Genomic DNA, 17,039 nt, shown 5'->3' with positions numbered 1-17,039 from the left:
TGATTCGACTGGTGACTAACACTTTTATCGGTTTCAAAACCTGCACACTGCTGAAATACAATGCCAAGGGTAATTTGAACTCACCACGGCTTATAACACAAGTTTAACTTCGAAGGACTTATAACCTTTCAGCAACGTTTCGTTGCAGGCTCTTGTATACTGTCCCACATATTTACCGTGGCTCAGTCAGTTCAAGAGTCATCGCCGTTGGGGCTTTCAATCTTCCCTCAAAATATGCTTGGTGAAATATACCCCTACACAGCTAATAATTGTACACTGGTGTATTATTTGAATAAGCGCGTTGTTTACAAGATTCCTTTAATTTAAATCGTGACTTAGAATTGAAAATGGAGTATTTAATTCGGCTCCCATTGGCTTCTAAGAATTCTTGACATGAAATTCAAAACATGAGGTCATAACGTGGCAGTCATTCCTTTTCAGTCAAGTCTTCCACAAGATGCTAACAGATTTAGATTGTATATAGCTTCGAATGAAATATGTAGTTCGATGTGAATGACAAAAGAATATGCGTGCGGATTACATTAATTATTCCAGAGTAGAGAAAGAGTGATTCACTCAAAATGCAACCCTGCGAATCGCCATAAACAACGTTTCTTTGTTTTATATTGTGTAGATAAAAGTGATACCTAGGTATAAAATAAAATAGAAATATGTGACGAGAACTCATGGTAGTAAAACATATTTGCTAAGTCATGTATTTATGTAACGGTATATGATTCAACAGCAATATCTTATTTAGAAACACCAACATATAGCATGTGGCTGCATCGCGTGTTTCCGCTATGCAAGATTGGCTCCTGAATCACTCGTCTTCCGCTGTCAGAGAACAACCGTGTAAGTGGCAGTAGCAAGCTGTCATCAACATTTTTCAGACCACGATGTCGATGACGCCGCAACCACCTGTGGTAATCAGCGTCCCATTGTAACCGAGGTATAAAGTCGGCTTTGGGAGGCACCACGGCACCAGTCTAGAGTTCCGCCTCTAGAAGTCTAGCAATTCCACCTCTACTAGAGTCCAGAATGTTGCATTTCACGATCTGCTGCCTCGTCTTGGGCGCTGCCCTCGCCAAACCGACTGAGAAACTGCTGAACGATCATGCTGCTTCGAAAACGAAGATGCTTCATTTGCAGAAGACTGCCTTTGAAGTTAACTCGAAGAGTCTGAGTGAGGATCCTCTGCCTCTGCCGAAACCGACCACCAACTCCACAAATCTGAGGGATATCGAGTATTTTGTCCTCAGTCCTGGCACTTATTCCTTCGAATCACCCAGCTATCCAAGCAACTATGACAACAATTACTACTTCGCCTACTACTTCCAAAGCACCAACAACAACGTGATGGAAATGTACTGCGATCCTTTCGACGTCGAGTATGAAGACTCATGCTCCTACGACTGGCTCAAGGTTGAAGGAACCAAGTACTGCGGTTCCGGCAGCTTTACCGTCTACGGCTACAACTTGCTGGCAGAGTTCAGCTCGGACAACAGCGTCAACGACACCGGCTTCAGCTGCCTCATCACCGTGCCCACGTAAACGGATCACCAGAAGAGAGCTGACGACGGAAGCTGAAATGCGAGACCGATGGTTATTGCTTACTATGACTTGTTGAGGTGATGATTTGAATCATTATTTATTTATTACACTATGGTTTGAATGCTGACATTGCTTGTTATGCCCTGCTTGAAGTCGATTCTTCGTTTTGTTTTGGTTGTGGTGATAATATACTTTCTGCACGACGTTTTCTTAGTTTTGCAAAACTGCTCACAGTGCCCCTTAACCCGCGCCCCGTAGGGGGGGGGGGGCGAAACGGCCCCCCTGTCATTTTCCCTCGACATCTCCTAAACGGCTATAGATATCGCCACCAAACTTTCAGAACCCCTATGGGCATCAACTTTACACATTGTGACCAAAAATTTTACCAGAGGCTATGATAGGTTGGCCACAAATGACGTCAGAATGACGTCATGTTCTGCCATTTTCGACCGAAAAAAGACCTTCGCAAGAAGAGCTGTCAGGCCTACAGCTTTGAAGATACAGAAAAATAGCAGCATCGTGTTCCTCTCATCAAGACGCGTCGAATGTACTATTTGTTGAGCTTGAAAAGTCATTTTGAAAATTTGACCTCAGGTCAAGGCCATGACCTAACTGGAACGGGTCATGTTGCATATTAGTCGATCCATATCGTCAAGCTGAAAACGTTTGATGCGTTTTCACCACTCTAGCACGTCTCTATCAAAGGTTACAGAAAAACGCTGGTGACCGTTCATGACCTTAGATGACCTCAGGGACATACAGAGGGGTCACAGGTGCATTTTTCCGATTCAGTGTGTCATGTTTACGTATGAACCGATGTTTGAGAGGTTTTTGAACGACATTCGTCCAAAAGAGGCGCATTTCAATTTTCTCCTATTGATTTATAATGGGTAGGTCGCAAAATTGACCTGACCTTAGGTCACATATATCAAATATCCGAGATATGCATTTTATACATACTGTTACTCTTACCAATCGCTGAAAGTTTGAAAGGGATCGTTTAGTCGGTGTAGCTAAAGTGAGCTTTTGAAATTTTTCTGAGGTGAGGTCACTTGACGTGACCTGGTGACCTGACCTTGAACGAACCGGGTCTGAAATTTTCACAACGTGTGCGGAAATGATATATGAACAGGTGTAGCAAAAACGGCGGCCGCAATTCGCGAAAAACCTGAAGGGGGCTTGTAAAACGCCCCTCCCACAGCACGGCGCGGGTTTATATCAAAAATATTAATTGAGAGCCTATGGTAGGTAATTGTTTTTCTCTGACTCCTGAATGTTTGCCACGTAAGCTTGAATGATTCAATAGTACAGGGCCTTTCATAATGAATGTTACTTTTTAAAGAGCTTTTTCTCAGGACATATCTAGTCCTCATGTAATATGCACCATCACATGCAACAGAAACACATTAGCGTTTTTGCACACACAACTTTCATTTTAATGCTCATTGGGGATTTTCCACTGTATCGCCTTTTCTTAACCCTCGCCCTAGCAGGGCATTTTTCATAACACGGCCTGGCAGGGGGGGGGGTCGATGCGACCCCCCCCTCGCGATTGGTTCCTATGGCACCTAGAAACACCAAATTTGGTCGGTAGGTGAACCCCCTAGAGTTCTCGCCCCTGTGCAAATTTTGTTGCTCTAGGTCAATATTTATGGGGTTTTGGGGGGTATAAATGTAAAAATTTCGCTAAAAACAGGTCAAAAGTTTTTCGCTTATAACTTTTGATCTAATTAAGATAGAGCAAAAAGAAAAGCACCAGTGAACTCAGCACGTCAAGGCGCGTCGAATGATATACTTTTTAGCTTGCTTAAGTGTACTTAAAGTTTTTTCTTAAATTTTAAGTAAACTTAAAATAATAAATTAAGTTCAAGATAACCAAATTGCATCATATCGCATATCATTCAATTCGGCTGATCGCCAGGAACACAATGATACCAATTTTTAAGCTCTAGCGCCATTATGTGCCAAGTTATTGGCAAAAACGTCATTTGACCTCAGTTGACCTCATTTGACCTGACCCATGGATAAGTACACCAAACAAAGAAGCACCAAGTGACCTGCTGTTAAGTACTGTGGTTTCAAAGCACAAAAGTGATAAAACGAAGCGAATATCTCCAGTATTTTCCGAATTTAGTATTTTCCCATAGGCTTAACATTACGACGTAATGACCTCTAACTGACCTCAGGTCAGTGACCTAAAAAAACCCGAACTATATGTTATACAACCCGGTAAACGTAGCACATCCTGAAAGTTTGAAGGAAATCAGTCCAAAACTGTGAGTTGGACAGGTGCAAAAAGAAAATTGAAATTTGACCATGACCTTGTACCAGTTTTTCTGACCTGGTGACCTGACCAAGGTTACCCGGACCTGAAATTTTCAAGTCATATGTAAAAAGGTTGCCCCATAGGCTGTGCCAAATTTGGCGGCGCTGCACGCCGCCGTTTTTACGCTATCTTCGAAAAGCCTTAGGGGGGGGGGGGGGTCGCATCGACCCCCCCCCCTGCCAGGGCGAGGGTTAAAGGGACAGTATCACCATTTTGATGAAATTTGACATTGCATAGGCCCCACCTTTCTGGTCCGGGAACTGAAGACCGATCCTCGAAGCTCCACACCGTTATCCCGCTATCGCCGCTCAAAGTACGAAAGGTGTACCACACTTTGAATCGTGCTGAATCGTGCTTCACTATCTTCACTTTTTAAATGTTTGCGCCGTTTTGAATTGACCGCCAGTAATAAAACTTTTACCCTGGTCATTTCATCAAATTTTATAAAGCCAAAACGTTTTTCGCACTTATTCATCACCGTTAAATTCATTAAATAGTCGTAGGCAATTTCCGCTGTTTCCTTCGGATTCTAGCGGCTCAACAAAGGAATTCCTCCAGCTTGAATCACAATCTCCCTCCAATGTATGACGTTTATCACGTGATTGTCACGTGATATTTTCTCCCATTGTCAATTGTCACGTCCAATTGTCACTCCCTCCAATTGTCACGTGATATTTTTATAGGCAATATGTAGGCGTTCAACTAGTGTTAAGAGTAAGAACTGCAACTTTCGGTGTTCGATCGTAGAGGGCGGGCCTATCTGCCTGCCGGCGGAGGTCGCTGACCGGTCGCAGGGCAGTGTGTGATCGGAGCCGAGCGCAGAGAGTGCGGCACCTGTACTGAAGTGTTATCTTGATCGGGAAGCAAATACAAGTGAGTGCGACACGCTACAAATACCTAAGGCTACCTCTCCGTAAGGACAACTCAATCAGAAGAACGACCGCGTAAGCGTAGCGTCAATAATGTATTATCTGCGCCAGTTCTGTAGTAATTTTGCATGCTTCCAAACTGGCGGCCATGCTTGTATAGTGGTGGTTCGCTCATGAAAATGAATCATGAAAATGAAATGTGGTTGCAATATTTTTCACCGAGTTCGGTCCTCAAACTATGTTTTTCTGATTCAGAAAAACAAGAAATGCTAGTAAAAAAAAAATCAGCTCCATACATTGATTTTTTTTTCGATGATACTGTCCCTTTAAGGCACACGTTTCGGCTGTCTGACGAAGGTGTCGCACCCCGCGCCTCACAACGTCTGGGTCCAGGCTTCCAGCACACCTCTCCACTGTGGTTCGCAGTGGATGGTTGCAGGAGGGTTGTCTCAGATCTGCCAATGCGACTCCCGAAAACCAGTAGTCCAGCGGGGAGATTTCAGGGCTCCGTGGTGGCCATAGTCGCTTGGTGAGGCGGCTGATAACGCGCTCTTCGAAATGTTCGATCAGCCACTGGCGCACAGCTGCCGTGGTGTGCACTGTGGCACCATCCTGCTGGAACCACAGGCCGTCTCTTCGAACCTTGTCCCTAACCTGAGGCAGAAGCATTCCTTGAGCAGCCTAAGGTAAGCCACCCTATTCAGTGTATTGCGTTTGGGTGGTGTCGACATGACTCTGCTTTTGCGTGAATGAAAATTTGCGTTGTGTATTTTTATCTCTTGGGACAAAGCCCTACTCAATTTGCAACAATACGCATATACAATTCGCGCGCAAATGATAAATTAAGAGCTCCTAATTAAATGTTCAAAGTAGCATTCATTATGAAAGACCCTGTAGAATTAATTATGTTCAACATATAATATTTAGCATGCAAGCATCGCATGTTTCCGCACCTACACGAGATTGGTTCCTGAATCACTCGTCTTCCGCTGTCAGAGAACAACCGTGTAAGTGGCAGCAGCAAGCTGTCGCCAACATCCATCAGAACAGAATGGTGATGACGCCGTCACCACTTGTGGCAATAAGCGTCCCATTGAAGCCGAGGTATAAAGTCAGCTTTGGGAGACACCACGGCACCAGTCTAGCAGTTCCGCCTCTGGAAGTGTAGCAGCTCCACCTCTAGAAGTCTATCATGGTTCGTCTCACGATCTGCTGCCTCGTCCTGGGCGCTGCCCTCGCCAAACCTACTGAGAAACTGGACGATCATGCCGTTTCGAAAACGAAGACGCTCCATTCGCAAAAGACCGCCTTTGAAGTTAACTCCAAGAGTCTGAGCGAGGATCCTCTGCCTCTACCAGAACCGATCACCAACTCTACAAACCTGCGAACTGCCTCGTCGCCCATATCGTACTTTCTCCTCAGTCCCGGCAGCTCGTATTACTTCACATCGCCCAACTATCCAAGCAACTATAACAATAACGACTACTTTGCCTACTACTTCCAAAGCTCCAACAACAAGGATATGCAAGTCTACTGCGACCCTTTTGATGTGGAGGATGAGCCCACGTGTTCCTACTGTAACAGCTGGAAGCTGTAACATTTTTTTGTCGTACATAAAAAAAGACATCTCTTACACTCTATACGTAAGGACGATCGCACTGTCCGCCGCGGCGCTGAGCCGGCGTGGGGAGGGGGTCGACCAAACGATCTCCGACTCGTCGGCCGGTCACCATTAAGCGAAGATCAAAGGCTCGCCGAAGGGTGGAGTACAAACACACCCATCCGGGCCGGCGCAGCTACCGCCGACGAACGCGGCACAGTCGGAACCACCTGCCCTCCGGTGCTGGCTAGTGCGAAAACGTCGCGTCCGGCACAGGCAGGGACCGACATCCGGCGAAAATCGAGTGTGAAAACGTCATCCGGCAGGAGACAGCTGAGACGGATGAGCCGTGCAAGTGAGGATGACGTCACGTTCCGGCGGAATGGAGGGCGGAGGGTGACAGTCTCGACTCCGGATGCGAGACGGGATGTCGCCAATTTTCTGCCCCGGTCGGGGAGGCCTGGCGACGCCCGGAATCTCCGGCCCGGAAATCACAGGCGGACAAAACTCAATGCAGAAAGAGAGAGGGGAACAGACTGCGGTATCAGACCACGGGTGACAGACCACGAGGGGGAGAGCTCATCTGGACGGCGGGTCGGCCGGCACGTCTCAGTCTGAGGCTGGCCGACCCCACCCCTGCCGGAGCGGAGGGACTCTGCTGCCGCGACGGAGACTCGACGTGTCAACCATCAAACCATCAACAAACTGTCAAGTGAGTCATCTCATTTGTCCGCCTCATCAAGACTGCCTCCCCGTCATGGACAACTCACCTCCCATTCACCCATCGGATGTCTCTGATCTGGATTTCAAATGCCACTCCCTGGGGTCTAACCTGAGCCACCATTAGAGGGTAATGGATTTAACGTCGTGGGAGTGTGACTCGGTAGGGAAGGGGAGGGGAGATGGTCGCTATATTCCGCTCCCGACCGAGCGGCGCGGCAGGGGTGCGCCTGTAAGGGTGAGCAGGCAGACTAATGGGTCTGACTGGTCCGGCCTTGTCTGTGGATAGAAGGGAGAGGGGTTATTGGGAAGCCGGGGCGGGTCAGTAATGGTCAGTGTAGGCTAATGGCTCACCATTACATTGGTATTGGGGGAGCGCTATCCGTCGGCCATCGCGCGCGCGGTCTGGCCGCAGTGAGGTGTGGGATTCAATGTATGAGGGGAGGGGAACAGGTCAGGTGGTGTCATTTTTGGGGCGCTGGTCACTATTGACGCGTCAAACTACGTCAGATGACGTCATGACGGTTCAATTCGCGATGGTTTGTAATTAAGTTCTCTGCAGTTAGGGCGTTAGGATTAGATTTAAGGCTAAGTTGGCATTGGCGAGCTGACAACCGATCGTGGTACACCGGTTGAAAATGACCAGCATTGTATCGTCCGTTTGTAAATATAGCGTGAAAATTCAATAATCTGTCTGGGAAAGAAGGGAGGGTTACTCCGGATATGTTGCTGATTCGGATTCACAGAGACCGCTAACGTAATTATCTTTAAGTTGTCACGTCGACCACACGACCGTACGCCGGCATCACATCACAGGCTCAACGGGACTACACCGCGGCGATCTGATCACGAATCAACGTAAACGCAATGACACGCCCTCACGACGCGACCACCACAAATTCGTTTTTTTTTTTGCTAGTTGGTCAGCATAAGCTGTTTCATAATCTAACTAGTTTGGACCCGGTAGACCAGCGTTTCAATCCATTATCAATCTAGTGTTACAGTCACAATTGGATAAGGAGAGTAAAACATCGTAAACGTTAAACATTATTCTGCTCCTTCGGCAGCCCAGCGCCAGAACAAGAACATGGGGAAACTGAATCGCCTTCCGGTTCGTTATTAAATCAGCCTTGAGCCGTTTCGTGACTCGAGTTTATATAGACGAAGCCAAGCTGAATCGCCATTTCAATCGTTATAAATTGATCGCTGTTCGGAATATGTCCATCAATTTCCTTTCTCTCCTAGCATTATCGGTATTTAACAGATGTCGATGCTCGCTCCCTTCGAGGCATATCAAAGATTAACGTACAAATGCCACGGTTGTTAAGTTGATGCATCATTTGAGACAATTTAATCATAAACGTCAAGCGAGTTACCGTTCAATATGACGTGAAAATGTCACCCTGGTTGTACACAACTAGAGTTGGTTACGGAGGGAAGCGAGAAATTATCACCGCCCATTAATCACCATTCAGGTATGATAAGGACCGTTTTGTTCAGATCGGATTACTGAACCGTCTGCAGACCCCAATTAATTGACAGGAACCATGTAACGTGCACGGTCACACCACGCATTATGCCGCCGGGCAGCATTTGCCTACACTTCCAACCCACTCGAGTTAGTTAACACCGGGATCGTGAACATGACCACGCCCACCCGTTCCTTGAAGTAATTTGTGATTAATTTTGGGAGTATGTTGGGCCCCGTGAGTTTTACTAAAAACTGAGCGATTGTAGTCCGCGCGAAATGAAAAATGTATGACCCTTGACCTTAACATGACCTTAAACAATTAACAGGTCAATTGACGCACCAACGGTAGCACCACTAGCGCCACCTACAAGGTCTAATGCCTTCGGTGCAAACTCCGACAGCGCTCAGATGCAGCTGACAGTACTAGCAGTGCCGCCTAGCGTGAAATAGACCAAGCTGGTTCCTTAAACTGCCGCAAGAGGTCCCTCGTGTCGACACGCAATTGCGTGTGACTGACTGAAATGAGTGGGTGAGTGAGAGAGCGAATGTGAATGATCATAGTGAGAGAGAGAGAGTGAGCGAGAGAGAGAGAGAGAGAGAGAGAGAGAGAGAGAGAGAGAGAGAGAGAGAGCGAGAAGGTGAGTGAGCGAGAGAGTGAGTAAGCGAGAGAGTGAGTGAGCGAAAGAGAGAGAGAGAGAGAGAGAGAGAGAGAGAGAGAGAGAGAGAGAGAGAGAGAGAGATAAAGAGAGAGAGAGAGAGATAAAGAGGGAGGAGGATGTCGAAGCAAAACGTTTTAATTCAGTCTTTACAAAGATCGACCCCATAAATGAAAGCTTTTGGTACGAATTAGATGCGTGGCACTCTACTGCCACCTAGCCCGTATAACCTACAACTACATCCACTAGGCGGCGCCAAAAGCGTCGATGAGTTAGAATAGTCGCCGGTCAGGTTGGAACAAGGTCATGTCACCGCCAAGCCCATAATTACAAGCATTTAAGGATGCTTATCACCAAACCCTCCACGTTGGCTTAATTTACCAATCTTGTGTATGTAGATTCGATGAAATATCTTTTGTTTTAAAGGACTCAGACCAACAACGAACCAAAGGTCTGAGTTTCATCTTCGTTTCAACATCTAACAAATGAAGGAATCAAACAAGATAGCTTTTGATCACAGGGCACATTCTCAAATGATCTAAATAATATTTAGTGATCATTGCATTGGAATACGTTCAATTTGTCGAAACCTTTCAAGTAAGGCGTGATAACTCATTTAACTAGCAGGCAAAGTGACCGTCATGTTAATTTAACCCAGATAAGGCCAACGGCAAGGGCAGTTGAATCTCACGAGTAGTGAGTACGGCCGAATGTGAGGATGCCCCCTGGGGGTCCTCACATTCGTGGCGCCCAACGTGGGGCAATGGCTTTGTTGCATGCAACATGAAATCAGCAGAGTTGCACATACCCGAACCCAAAGAAAAAAATTCAAGTTCGAAGACTGGAGGAGTTATGGAGAGCAAACACGTTGTATCCACTAGCTATGAAGACGGGATATAATCCAGCAGTCCTGAGGAGTTACAGTCCAGAGGAGTTGCAGTCCAGTTGCATGCAACATGCAATCAGCAGAGTTGCGCATACCAGAGCCCAAGAAGAAAATAAGATCGCCGACTGGAGGAGCTGCGAAGAAGAGACACGTTGTATCCACTGGCTATGAAACCAGGATGCCATCAACAGCCCAGAGGAGTTGCAGCCCAGTTGCATGCAATATGCAATCAGCAGAGTTGCACATACCCGAACCCAAGAAAAAATCAAGACCGAAGACTGAACGAGCAATAGAGAAGAAACAGGTTGTACTCACTGACAGGACAGGACATCATCAAACAGTCCAGAGGAGGAAGAGGAGTTGCAGTCCAGTTGCATGCAACATGCAATCAGCAGAGTTGCGCATACCAGAGCCCAAGAAGAAAAATACGATCGACGAACTGGAGGAGCTACGGAGAAGAGACACGGTGTATCCACTGGCTATGAAAACAGGATGTCATCAACAGCCCAGAGGAGTTGCAGCTCAGTTGCATGCAACATACAATCAGCCGAGTTGCACATATCCGAGCCCGAGAAAAATAGGATCGAAGACCGGAGGAGCTACGGAGAAGAACCACGTATCAACTGAGGTCATGGCTATGAACACAGGATATAACCCAACAGTACAGAGAAGTTGCAATCCGGTTGCACACAACATGAAAATCAGCCATGTTGCACATACAGGGACCAATAAGAACGAAACCAAACGCTAGAAATCAAGGAGGATACCAAGCCACATTCAAGAACACTATTCAAGGAGGTGATAGTCAAGATGTCCGAAAGTACTTCAGCTGTTTCGAGGCGTTGCAAGTTCCGTTGCATGCGACACAATTTAGCAATGTGGCACATACCCGAAGCCAGAAAACAGGACCGAAGACAGAAGAAATTCAAAAAATACTTCATAACATCCAAGAAGGTTGAGGTTAAGAGGACACAATTGAATCCGGCTATCGAGAAAGGTTGCAGTTCTGTTGCATGCAATCAGAGAAGTTACGCATATCCAAACCCAGAAGAACGAGGTCAAAACTTGAAAATTAAGGAGGAACATTAACAATTACGGAGTTAGTGGTCAAGGAGACAGAAGCAGGTCCAGCTGTTCAGAGACATTGCAATGCGGTTGCATGCAACACGGAACCAGCAATGTTGCACAAATCCAAATCCAGAAGAACGAGACCGAAGACCGGAGAAGTAAAAGGAAGTATTGGCGTTGGGTCCAAGAAATCTGCGGGCAAGAAGGAAAGACGGATCCAGTCGTACGGTGGCGTTGCAGTTCTATTGCATGCAACAGCAACATGGACTCAGCAATGTTGCACAAAATCCAAATCAAGGAAAGCGAAATCTAAGACGGGTAAAATTAAGAAAAGCATTGACGTTGCGTTCCAGGCATTGATAATCAAGAATGAAGAATCGTACCCAGCTGTTCAGATGCGTTTCAGTTATGTTGCACGGAACCTACAATCAACAGTGCTTCACCTAACCGAGCCAGGAAGGGGAGAAAGAAGACTGAAGAAGATGAAGAACCATCATGGCATCTCAAGATGTTTGCGATCAAAGGGACAAATTTGAACCCAGTTATTCAAAGGGAACTGCAGTCACAAAATGCAACATGCAATCAGCAGAGTCGCACCTATCGAGAAGCCGCCCAGAAACAAGATCGACGGTAAAGGAGATTAGAGGAGACACTGCACTACGAAGAAACAAAGACAAGATAACATCTAGAGGTTCGAGAGGAGCAGCAATCTGATCACAAGGACCCAACTCGTACATGCGCAAGCATATGTTACTGGTTTAGCCCAGATCACAACAAGATCAAGATCAAGGGTGCAGGAAATGCAAGACATTTGACAATGAAGTGAAATGGCAGATGAAGAAGAAGCAGTGGGAGCCAGCCACCGGGAAGGGGAGGTCCTGAGCTGCTACACAAGAAGGTTCCCGTATCCGCAGCAACAAGTGGTCGGAAAGATCGTGGCAGTTTTCCAAACGCGGGAGGAGGAACCTGAGAAGAAGCCTGCGCCGTCGGGACGACTGGAACGCGAAGAGCAAAGCCTGCCTCCAGCGAGCAACGGGAAAATCTGAGGGGGAGATCAAGAAGAGCGGGAGGAAACACACCAGCCATGCTACGCTAATCTTACGGTTCCAAACTCCACAACAAAAACTGACCTGGCGTTGAGTACGGTGAAAGGGAGAAGTCTACGTGCCAAGAGCAAGTCGATCAGAGCAAAGCCAAGCAATCGGACAGGAATGGCGACGTACCGGACCTCAAGACCGCAGGGGTTCAACAAATACGACAACCAAGCCAGGCGAGAAACTTACTCTGAATATGTGCTACAATTACCACCGCCCGCGGCACAGAGCTTTCGAATGCCTCCCGAGAGATCAACAGCATCAGGGAAACTGACATCATCGTTCGCATGGGGATCAGCGTGACGAATGGACGCAACTTTCCTTCAACTTCCACAGGAAACAACACCAGGATCTACGGGAATCTCAATCAGAGGTGATCGAAGACAGCCTGAGAAGAAAACAGCTAACCTGGTCACGAAAGCCCACCACCTCGCTACATCATCAGCACGAGACACGGACCGACGTATAAAGTACTCCCGCCGAAAGGAGGTCCAAAGGAAACCGGCACTGATTCTCGCGTTGCTCGTCAGACATCATCAACAGCCAGTCTTCCCAAGTCGCGGGCGTGGCTCTTCGGTCCGCCTCAGGTCATATGATAACCGGTCACCAGAGAAACAGCAGTAAAATTCGAGTTAGGAGTACATAAGAAGACATGACGCCTTTCCATACGCCGAACTTCACCGTGACGCCATCGTCGGAGTTAGTTTCGTCCGAAAAACAGCATCATCGTCGAGCGGTCAGTAGAAAGCTTTGAATCTCTGTAGCCAACAAAATCATCCTGGAGAACGGAAGGAGGCGACACTCTAGAAGAAAGCGGCGGCCTCTACCTAACCGGTGTCGGAGGAGGGACCAAGATGGATTGTTCCAGGAGGAAACATCACTCCGAGAAGTGGAGAAGTCGACCAAGCAGTAACGAAGGAATATCCAACCGAGCCTGAAGAGAAAAACCAGCCGATCAGCAACGCCATCAGCATCTGAGTCGAGACAAGCCGTGGAAAAAGTCACCCACCAGCAGAAGACTCCCCTAAACTAACCACCACCCAAGGAGGAGACGCCGAAGATCAAATATCAAGACCACCAACTGTTAAGAAGTCAAGAAGTCGGGGTGTCAGCGAACAAAACACTCAGATGTCTGGCTAAGCGGGAAAGAAGATGAAGAAAATATGGATCCGAAGATTCTGGCTACCAAGACGCTCGATTAGGATCAGAAGAAACAGCTGCAATACACATCGATGAACATCAAGAGCGCCTTCATGAACCTGAGGACGTGATGTCATTGAACCATCGAACATCGTGTTGAGCTGACCTGCAACAAACCAATTCGAAGACCGGTATAAGTCGCACTAACACCGAAAGGAATTCATGGAAACCAGAAGTTCGAGGCATGCGGGGCAGCTGAGTGAGTCGAACTAATGGGAACACACGGAGCAGCTGGTGAAACAGAAAACAGGCCACCCAGATAACTGCAATACAGAGACAAAGGCATGGTCACCAAGGAGAGGTACGGAGAGTTGATGTGCACCTTGGAGGACGAACAACAAACCCCAGTAACACCAATCCTGCTCAACAACCATCCCAAACCCCATCCTAACCACTCCAAGGGTCATGCCCAGCCGCCTCATACTTTCCTTCTTCCCCCTTCGACCCAAGAAGCACCCTCCCCCTTCTCTTTTGTTCCAGGTACCAGAGCAAGCAACGTTACCACTGTGGCGTTGAGGCGTGCAGCTCCAGAGCACCCTCGCGGGTTACCGCCACCGGACTTCACAACAGCGCCCAACCATGGCAGAGCCAGATCGATCAGGGTGTTGGCAGAGGCGTTGCTCAAAGACACCCAATGCCCTGGCGCCAACAAACCGGACTTCACGACAACAGCGCCCAACCATGGAGGGAACCAGACCGACCAAGGCGTTGGCAGAGGCGTTGCTCTAAAGGCGCCCGATGCCCTAGCGCCAACAAAGCGGACTACACGACTACGACGACCGACCCCGGCCTGGACACGAGCAACCAAGGGGGTCACGCCAGGCGGCGATCGGTGGAAAGGCCCAAGACCTCTCGTCCAAGTGGCTACCAGGGAGCCACCACGGGCCGTCGTACCAACATAAAGCGACGTATGTACCGATGTGACAATATGCGCGCGGTGTGTCATTAGGTTTTATGTAGGGGTAGATATCTGATGGTGTGTAGTACTTAAAACAGATGTGTTGTGCTTACTCGTTACCGGGCTTGTCAGGCAACCACCTTACGAATGTTGGGGGAAAACGATTAGGACATGACCTGCTGTAATTAACTCGGGGGATGGAATACCGAAAGGGGGAAGTGTCACTAATGGGATGGTTAGGGTGTGAGCTAGGTTAGGGCAAATGGTGGCAAGGGGACTGACCTCGGGGGGATGGCTGCACCACACCAAGCTGTCGGAGGATCGAGGAGACGTTACCCATGGAGTCCAGAAACAGCACCCTCGCATCGCAGGGAGGCAGAGGACGTCAACGTCCTACCCAAGAAAGACGAGGAAAGCCAGCGGACCACCATGCAAGACAGGTGCACCCTTAATTGTGGGGGCACAATTAAAAGAAGAAGCCTGAAAATGTAACAGCTGGAAGCTGTAACATTTTTTTGTCGTACATAAAAAAAGACATCTCTTACACTCTATACGTAAGGACGATCGCACTGTCCGCCGCGGCGCTGAGCCGGCGTGGGGAGGGGGTCGACCAAACGATCTCCGACTCGTCGGCCGGTCACCATTAAGCGAAGATCAAAGGCTCGCCGAAGGGTGGAGTACAAACACACCCATCCGGGCCGGCGCAGCTACCGCCGACGAACGCGGCACAGTCGGAACCACCTGCCCTCCGGTGCTGGCTAGTGCGAAAACGTCGCGTCCGGCACAGGCAGGGACCGACATCCGGCGAAAATCGAGTGTGAAAACGTCATCCGGCAGGAGACAGCTGAGACGGATGAGCCGTGCAAGTGAGGATGACGTCACGTTCCGGCGGAATGGAGGGCGGAGGGTGACAGTCTCGACTCCGGATGCGAGACGGGATGTCGCCAATTTTCTGCCCCGGTCGGGGAGGCCTGGCGACGCCCGGAATCTCCGGCCCGGAAATCACAGGCGGACAAAACTCAATGCAGAAAGAGAGAGGGGAACAGACTGCGGTATCAGACCACGGGTGACAGACCACGAGGGGGAGAGCTCATCTGGACGGCGGGTCGGCCGGCACGTCTCAGTCTGAGGCTGGCCGACCCCACCCCTGCCGGAGCGGAGGGACTCTGCTGCCGCGACGGAGACTCGACGTGTCAACCATCAAACCATCAACAAACTGTCAAGTGAGTCATCTCATTTGTCCGCCTCATCAAGACTGCCTCCCCGTCATGGACAACTCACCTCCCATTCACCCATCGGATGTCTCTGATCTGGATTTCAAATGCCACTCCCTGGGGTCTAACCTGAGCCACCATTAGAGGGTAATGGATTTAACGTCGTGGGAGTGTGACTCGGTAGGGAAGGGGAGGGGAGATGGTCGCTATATTCCGCTCCCGACCGAGCGGCGCGGCAGGGGTGCGCCTGTAAGGGTGAGCAGGCAGACTAATGGGTCTGACTGGTCCGGCCTTGTCTGTGGATAGAAGGGAGAGGGGTTATTGGGAAGCCGGGGCGGGTCAGTAATGGTCAGTGTAGGCTAATGGCTCACCATTACATTGGTATTGGGGGAGCGCTATCCGTCGGCCATCGCGCGCGCGGTCTGGCCGCAGTGAGGTGTGGGATTCAATGTATGAGGGGAGGGGAACAGGTCAGGTGGTGTCATTTTTGGGGCGCTGGTCACTATTGACGCGTCAAACTACGTCAGATGACGTCATGACGGTTCAATTCGCGATGGTTTGTAATTAAGTTCTCTGCAGTTAGGGCGTTAGGATTAGATTTAAGGCTAAGTTGGCATTGGCGAGCTGACAACCGATCGTGGTACACCGGTTGAAAATGACCAGCATTGTATCGTCCGTTTGTAAATATAGCGTGAAAATTCAATAATCTGTCTGGGAAAGAAGGGAGGGTTACTCCGGATATGTTGCTGATTCGGATTCACAGAGACCGCTAACGTAATTATCTTTAAGTTGTCACGTCGACCACACGACCGTACGCCGGCATCACATCACAGGCTCAACGGGACTACACCGCGGCGATCTGATCACGAATCAACGTAAACGCAATGACACGCCCTCACGACGCGACCACCACAAATTCGTTTTTTTTTTTTTGCTAGTTGGTCAGCATAAGCTGTTTCATAATCTAACTAGTTTGGACCCGGTAGACCAGCGTTTCAATCCATTATCAATCTAGTGTTACAGTCACAATTGGATAAGGAGAGTAAAACATCGTAAACGTTAAACATTATTCTGCTCCTTCGGCAGCCCAGCGCCAGAACAAGAACATGGGGAAACTGAATCGCCTTCCGGTTCGTTATTAAATCAGCCTTGAGCCGTTTCGTGACTCGAGTTTATATAGACGAAGCCAAGCTGAATCGCCATTTCAATCGTTATAAATTGATCGCTGTTCGGAATATGTCCATCAATTTCCTTTCTCTCCTAGCATTATCGGTATTTAACAGATGTCGATGCTCGCTCCCTTCGAGGCATATCAAAGATTAACGTACAAATGCCACGGTTGTTAAGTTGATGCATCATTTGAGACAATTTAATCATAAACGTCAAGCGAGTTACCGTTCAATATGACGTGAAAATGTCACCCTGGTTGTACACAACTAGAGTTGGTTACGGAGGGAAGCGAGAAATTATCACCGCCCATTAA

This window comes from Amphibalanus amphitrite, unplaced genomic scaffold (assembly GCF_019059575.1).
Source record: "Amphibalanus amphitrite isolate SeventyFive unplaced genomic scaffold, NRLGWU_Aamphi_draft 000524F_arrow, whole genome shotgun sequence".
Classification (NCBI taxonomy): domain Eukaryota; kingdom Metazoa; phylum Arthropoda; class Thecostraca; order Balanomorpha; family Balanidae; genus Amphibalanus; species Amphibalanus amphitrite.
Note: the sequence above shows the minus strand (reverse complement) of the source record.